Source organism: Ranitomeya imitator, chromosome 2 (assembly GCF_032444005.1).
Source record: "Ranitomeya imitator isolate aRanImi1 chromosome 2, aRanImi1.pri, whole genome shotgun sequence".
In the NCBI taxonomy this organism is placed as follows: Eukaryota; Metazoa; Chordata; class Amphibia; order Anura; family Dendrobatidae; genus Ranitomeya; species Ranitomeya imitator.
In genome coordinates this window covers 810,206,788-810,214,357 of record NC_091283.1, presented here as the reverse complement: position 1 = coordinate 810,214,357, position 7,570 = coordinate 810,206,788, and the positions used below count along the sequence as shown (strand labels likewise).

The 7,570-nt window shown below is 48.9% G+C and overlaps 1 protein-coding gene across 1 annotated transcript in view; it reads left to right on the top strand.

The window, feature by feature from the left end:
* The first annotated feature begins 3,598 nt into the window (after positions 1-3,598).
* Positions 3,599-7,570, top strand: part of M6PR (mannose-6-phosphate receptor, cation dependent) — a 40,824-nt gene continuing 36,852 nt past the window's right edge. Inside the window, exon 1 of the mRNA XM_069753852.1 lies at positions 3,599-3,947. The gene's annotated coding sequence lies outside the window, so the exon portion shown is untranslated. The remainder of the gene's footprint in view (positions 3,948-7,570) is intronic.

Below are 7,570 nucleotides of genomic sequence, written 5' to 3'. Positions count from 1 at the left end.
AGGTAGCTGAGGTACTGGAAGCTGCAGACAGGTAGCTTAGGTACTGGAAGCTGCAAGCACACAGGTAGCTTAGGTACTGGAAGCTGCAGACAGGTAGCTTAGGTACTGGAAGCTGCAAGCACACAGGTAGCTGAGGTACTGGAAGCTGTAGACAGGTAGCTGAGGTACTGGAAGCTGTAGACAGGTAGCTTAGGTACTGGAAGCTGCAGACAGGTAGCTTAGGTACTGGAAGCTGCAGACAGGTAGCTTAGGTACTGGAAGCTGTAGACAGGTAGCTGAGGTACTGGAAGCTGTAGACAGGTAGCTTAGGTACTGGAAGCTGTAGACAGGTAGCTTAGGTACTGGAAGCTGCAGACAGGTAGCTTAGGTACTGGAAGCTGCAAGCACACAGATAGCTTAGGTACTGGAAGCTGCAGACAGGTAGCTTAGGTACTGGAAGCTGCAGACAGGTAGCTTAGGTACTGGAAGCTGCAGACAGGTAGCTGAGGTACTGGAAGCTGCAGACAGGTAGCTTAGGTACTGGAAGCTGCAAGCACACAGATAGCTTAGGTACTGGAAGCTGCAGACAGGTAGCTTAGGTACTGGAAGCTGCAGACAGGTAGCTTAGGTACTGGAAGCTGCAGACAGGTAGCTTAGGTACTGGAAGCTGCAGACAGGTAGCTGAGGTACTGGAAGCTGCAAGCACACAGGTAGCTTAGGTACTGGAAGCTGCAGACAGGTAGCTTAGGTACTGGAAGCTGCAAGCACACAGGTAGCTTAGGTACTGGAAGCTGCAGACAGGTAGCTTAGGTACTGGAAGCTGCAAGCACACAGGTAGCTGAGGTACTGGAAGCTGTAGACAGGTAGCTGAGGTACTGGAAGCTGTAGACAGGTAGCTTAGGTACTGGAAGCTGCAGACAGGTAGCTTAGGTACTGGAAGCTGCAGACAGGTAGCTTAGGTACTGGAAGCTGCAAGCACACAGGTAGCTTAGGTACTGGAAGCTGCAGACAGGTAGCTTAGGTACTGGAAGCTGCAAGCACACAGGTAGCTGAGGTACTGGAAGCTGTAGACAGGTAGCTGAGGTACTGGAAGCTGTAGACAGGTAGCTTAGGTACTGGAAGCTGCACACAGGTAGCTTAGGTACTGGAAGCTGCACACAGGTAGCTTAGGTACTGGAAGCTGCAGACAGGTAGCTGTGCACGGAGAACTGAAAGCCCTAATACCCAGACACAGGTGTGTGTCTCGTTAGGCATTATATAGGCCCTGGCAGATGATCACATGGGATCACGCTGGTCCATCTGCAAAGCCCGACGTGGAACACAACAGTTACGTAGACCGGGGTGAGGGAAGCAAAGCTCGCAATGGGGACAATTACACAGTGCACATGTCATTAGGGAATATGTAAAATACGTTGAAGCAGTTGATAGAAGTATATTTGTGTCACATTCACATCTGATCTCGCCCCTAGTACTTCTACATCTGGTACTAGGCAGGGGCGCTCCTTCATTGTGGATGATGCTGGATGACATTACAGCAGCTCTGATATTTGTGGTGTTGTCCAGACACGGAGCATGTTTGTAAATGCTTGCTGCATTGTCATCTTAGCGCCTTGATTTGTCCTTGGTAAGTCTGCTTTCCACTCGCTAGTTATAAGCTTTCCTTACTCTGGTTCACGCAGGTTTCTCAGCTCTGACTTACCCTGTGTATTGCTATACTTATCCCCAGCTTGTTTTTTGATTATTCGACTGCCTCTCAATTTTACTACTGACTGAAATCTCTTGGTACTGACCCAGGTTTCTGATCATCTTCTGCCATCCCGCTACACTGGCCAGCAGACACTCTGCGCACTCAACCCATGGGACCCTGTGTAAATCCAGATGCCTGTTAAAGGGTGAAGACCAAGTCCACTGCGAAACAAAGTGGCTTGTGCAAAAATTGTTTGTGGAAGCCTATTTAAGAGATAGCTGACACCCTTCCACCAGTGATTTGTTCCACTAGTTTGTCTATAGATCATATTGTATCTTCCTAGTACAGAATAAACCCAACAGTGGAGATTGAAAGTAGCGTAGGTGATAGATGAGGGAAGGATTTCTTAACTATTTGGTAGCTCTCTGCTGTCTATTTTTCCCCATTATCTCTATCTACCTATCGAAAATGAAAACTTGAGAGCTATGCAGGCGAAATCCCTGGCGAAAGATGCAGAAGTTCACTGAATTGTGTAGGATTGGACAGTGTGTTGATCTAAGCTGCACATCGTAGAAGTCTACCTCAGAAATGTTTTACCTCTTCTGTTGGAAGTATACAGAATCTATCAATCTGTGAACAGTGCAACACATACAGGCGCTTCTCACAGAATTAGAATATCATCAAAAAGTTTATGTATTTCAGTTCTTCAATACAAAAAGTGAAACTCGTATATTATATAATCATTACAAACAGAGGGATCTATTTCACGTGTTTATTCTGTTAATGTTGATGATTATGGCTTACAGCCAATGAAAACCCAAAAGTCATTATCTCAATAAATTAGAATACTTTAAAACACCAGCTTGAAAAATTATTTTAAAATACGAAATGTTGGACTGCTGAAATTTATGTTCAGTAAATCCACTCAATACTTGGTCTGGGCTCCTTTGACATCAATTACTGCATCAATGCAGCGTGGCATGGAGGCGATCAGCCTGTGGCACTGCTGAGGGGTTATGGAAGCCCAGGTTGCTTTGATAGCAGCCTTCAGCTCGTCTGCATTGTTGGGTCTGGTGTCTCTCATCTTCCTCTTGACAATATCCATAGATTCTCTATGGGGTTAAGGTCAGGTGAGTTTGCTGCCAATCAAGCACAGTAATACTGTGGTTCTTAAACCAGGTATCGGTACTTTTGGCAGTGTGGACAGGTGCCAAGTCCTCCGGAGAATGACATTTCCATCTCCAAAAAGCTTGTCGGCAGAGGGAAGCATGAAGAGCTCTAAAATTTTCCGGTTGACGGCTGTGCTGACTTTCATCTGGATAAAACACAGTGGACCTGCACCAGCAGATGACATGGCTCCCCAAAACATCACTCATTCATGATCGCCTCCATGCCACGCCGCATTGATGCAGTAATTGATGCAAAAGGAGCCCGACCAAGTATTGAGTGCATTTACTGAACATACATTTCAGTAGGCCAACATTTCGGATTTTAAAATCATTTTTCAAGCTGGTGTTATAGAGTATTATAATTTACTGAGATAATGACTTAGTATAACTTCTATTATTATTAATCATGTTAATTTCTCATTATTTACTACTATCCTAGATTGTATTATCATCATTATTAATAACTCATCTTCGCATTGCCTTCTCACTATCAGCTCTCCTATCCGGCTTCTGCCTCCATCACCCTGTTCACCTGTTGCTTCAGTCACCTTGAATATTGTGGGAAAATAATCAAGTAAAATATTTTTAAAAAACTACATTCCCCGGCATGCACGGCCCTCACACATCATGTGATACATCACGTGACTCTTTTAGACGCAACCAGCGGGCGGGGCAAAATAGCGGTGCTGATAGATGATTGGCTAGCTGACGCGCCGCTTACTATTGGCTCTGTTGTTTCACTTCCTGTTCGCTTCCGGTTTCCGGTTCTCGCTGAACAGAAGGAGAAGTGACAGGAGGAAGTAACTGAGGCGTCACGTGAGAGCAGGAGCTGGCGCTCATCTCCCCGGTGTCTGGTGATGTGCAGTGGATAGTCGGAGTCTCCGGTCTGCACATAGGGCGCTGTGTGTACGGGGAGCCCCGGCCGACACTACAGTGGTATGGAGGCGGTGACACTGGAGTAGAGGAGGACACACATCACTACCGCGTGTTGTGCTCACATACGGGGTCCTGCAGGTGTTTGGGGCCCAGACCTCGGTCCTGTGTTATCCTGACAACCCGACATCGACCTAATATCACAGGAAAACCCACAGGAAGTGACAGGATCCGTCCAGGTAATAGTGTGTGACTCTTCCCAGCTGTATGGGGGGCTCAAGTGTGCATGGGGTCTCAACTCGTGGGTCCCACCCCGTGGTGTGTGTGTGTGTGTGTGTGTGTGTGTGTGCGCAGTGTCACCTCGTGGGTCCCACCCCGTGGTGTGTGCGTGCACAGTGTCACCTCGTGGGTCCCACCCCGTGGTGTGTGTGTGTGCGCGTGCGCAGTGTCACCTCGTGGGTCCCACCCCGTGGTGTGTGCGTGCGCAGTGTCACCTCGTGGGTCCCACCCCGTGGTGTGTGTGTGTGCGTGCGCCGTGTCACTTCGTGGGTCCCACCCCGTGGTGTGTGTGTGTGCGTGCGCCGTGTCACCTCGTGGGTCCCACCCCGTGTGTGTGCGTGCGCAGTGTCACCTCGTGGGTCCCACCCCGTGGTGTGTGTGTGTGTGCGCGTGCGCAGTGTCACCTCGTGGGTCCCACCCCGTGGTGTGTGCGTGCGCAGTGTCACCTCGTGGGTCCCACCCCGTGGTGTGTGTGTGTGCGTGCGCCGTGTCACCTCGTGGGTCCCACCCCGTGGTGTGTGTGCGTGCGCAGTGTCACCTCGTGGGTCCCACCCCGTGGTGTGTGTGTGTGTGCGTGCGCAGTGTCACCTCGTGGGTCCCACCCCGTGGTGTGTGTGTGTGTGTGCGTGCGCAGTGTCACCTCGTGGGTCCCACCCCGTGGTGTGTGTGTGTGTGTGTGTGCGTGCGCAGTGTCACCTCGTGGGTCCCACCCCGTGGTGTGTGTGTGCGTGCGCAGTGTCACCTCGTGGGTCCCACCCCGTGGTGTGTGTGTGTGTGCGTGCGCAGTGTCACCTCGTGGGTCCCACCCCGTGGTGTGTGTGTGTGTGCGCGTGCGCAGTGTCACCTCGTGGGTCCCACCCCGTGGTGTGTGCGTGCGCAGTGTCACCTCGTGGGTCCCACCCCGTGGTGTGTGTGCGTGCGCAGTGTCACTTCGTGGGTCCCACCCCGTGGTGTGTGCGTGCGCAGTGTCACTTCGTGGGTCCCACCCCGTGGTGTGTGCGTGCGCAGTGTCACCTCGTGGGTCCAACCCCGTGGTGTGTGAGCGGGATCTCTCTTCGTTGGTCCCATCCCATGGTGTGTGTGCAGGATTTCGCTCCGTTGGTCCCACCCCGTGGTGTGTGAGCGGGATCTCTCTTCGTTGGTCCCATCCCATGGTGTGTGTGCAGGATTTCGCTCCGTTGGTCCCACCCCGTGGTGTGTGAGCGGGATCTCTCTTCGTTGGTCCCATCCCATGGTGTGTGTGCAGGATTTCGCTCCGTTGGTCCCATCCCATGGTGTGCGTGCGCAGCATTTCGCTCCATTGGTCCCACCCTGTGGTGTGTGCGTGCGCAGGGTCTCGCCTTGTGGTGTGTGTTTATGATCAGTGGGGGTTCAACCTCTGGGTCAACCATAACTCTGGAGACTGAATATGATGTAGTTTTAATGTAGTACTGCCCCTTCACTCTTCTTGTTTTTTCTTCTGATGCTGCTCTCGCTGGCTGTTCAAAGAACGGCGGCGTGGCTTCATTTACATCAATGAGAGAATTTCATCCTGCATCCCCTTCAATTCTAGAGTCTCTGGGGGAACCCCACCAAACCCCATTATGGCATATCCTAGCTAAGCAATATCGCTAGATGAGATGACCCCTTTATTTCCATACACTGTTTCACAACACTTTAAAGAGTGTCCACTAGTATTGACAATTTTTTTCATGCTTAAATTCATATATTAAAGAAGCCCTCCTTCCATCAAAACTTCTATCTTAATATATTGCAATCATCATATTATACAGCACTGTGTGCTTACAATTGCTCATTTTGCCTTTCTACCCAATTAATTCTTTGCATTAGGTCTATGACATCACATGATTAAATGGCATGGCAAAATGAGCAATTGTAAGTACACAGATATACTATGAGACTGCAATATGTTAAGAGGATACAAGCTTTGATGGGAGGAAGAGGGATCCTTTAATGACCAAAAATAATTTCATTAAAATGTTGCACCGTTTATCTTCTATAATCTTTGTTTTGCGCTATGTTTATCTAGCTGCGGAATGAGTTGGCTGAGAAATCGTCAGTGTGCTTATTCTGACAGCCCAATTGGACGTCTTTTGACTGTTATCTGTCTCAGCTCGTTTATGACCACCGACCACATCATGGGACACAAAGAACCTATAAATGAAGAAAAAAGATGCAAAATTTGTAATGAAACCAAAACTTAGAAATGACTTTTAGTTCTAAATATGTGCATTTAAGTAAAAATAAAAAAACTGTTCCCAGTGGTGGACGACTCCTTTAAGTCTAAAGTCTCTGCACATTTCTATTACCAAAAGCTACAGCTGAACAACAACAACAACACACACTTTCCTTTTGGTTTTCCCAAAAATTGTCATGCGATTCCTACCTTGATTTCTTTGACATTGAACTCTGGTTTTGTAAGGCTTTGAAGGGGTTTTCTGGCTAATAATGTTGCAAATAAATGTGTTTTTAAATGCATTATATACGGTAACTTCCGTGTCTGATATGTGCCCCAATTTTCAGCCAGAACCTACTGCTCCTGGTTCCGGCCGGTTGTCCAAAACAAGACAAGGTTTCCTGCGTTGGCATGTCATGTGTATAAAGGAAGCTGGTTGCATGCTCATTACAATAGCTCAGCCAGCCTCCTTCTGTGTCACAGCCGATGTACAGACATAGAATAATGTAGGATTGGTAATAAACGGAGCAGTCAGCCGTCTTCTCACTCCGTGCCGGCACAGGAAATTCTATCCAAACAGCCGGGGCCATGACCAGAGCTTGTAGATGAAGTAATGTATTAGTAAGTTGCTCTTGCACTTGTTCAACGTGCAGCCGTTGCCGTGTGGTCGGTGCCGGGCAGCCGTTGCCGTGTGGTCGGTGCCGGGCAGCCGTTGCCGTGTGGTCGGTGCCGGGCAGCCGTTGCCGTGTGGTCGGTGCCGGGCAGCCGCCGCCGTGTGGTCGGTGCCGGGCAGCCGCCGCCGTGTGGTCGGTGCCGGGCCGCCGTGTGGTCGGTGCCGGGCCGCCGTGTGGTCGGTGCCGGGCCGCCGTGTGGTCGGTGCCGGGCCGCTGCTGCTCTAAAAACATGACAAGAAATGTGATTGATAATGTACTGTAACATTCCCGCTTGTTCTTCCAGTTATTCCTGTCCGTGTCCCAGGTCAATGTTACTGGTTAGAAAATCAAAGCAATTCTAGAATTGTTGGAAGAATCAGCCCTGGGAGAGAGGAAGATATAAATATATATTTTATAGTGTTGTTTTTGTTTTGTTTTTAATTAAGATTTACATAATACTGAAATTATAAAGTTTTTTTTGGAACTTGTTCTTAAGGGGGAGGTAAAACGTCTGTAGCGGCTTTCATTATTTATCCATCCTTTTTCCTTCTATGGGGTTTTCCTGGGCTACAAATCTCAAGCAGTGCGATCTCTTGAGACCAAGGATATTTCAGCCATCGGTACAACTAGGCCACGTTCAGTATTTGGTTAGTGTTTTACATCCGTATTTGTAACACAAAATCAGAAGAGGAGAAGTATACTAGAAACACGTCACCACTTCTGGATTTATCACCCACTCCTGGTTTTTGTTTAT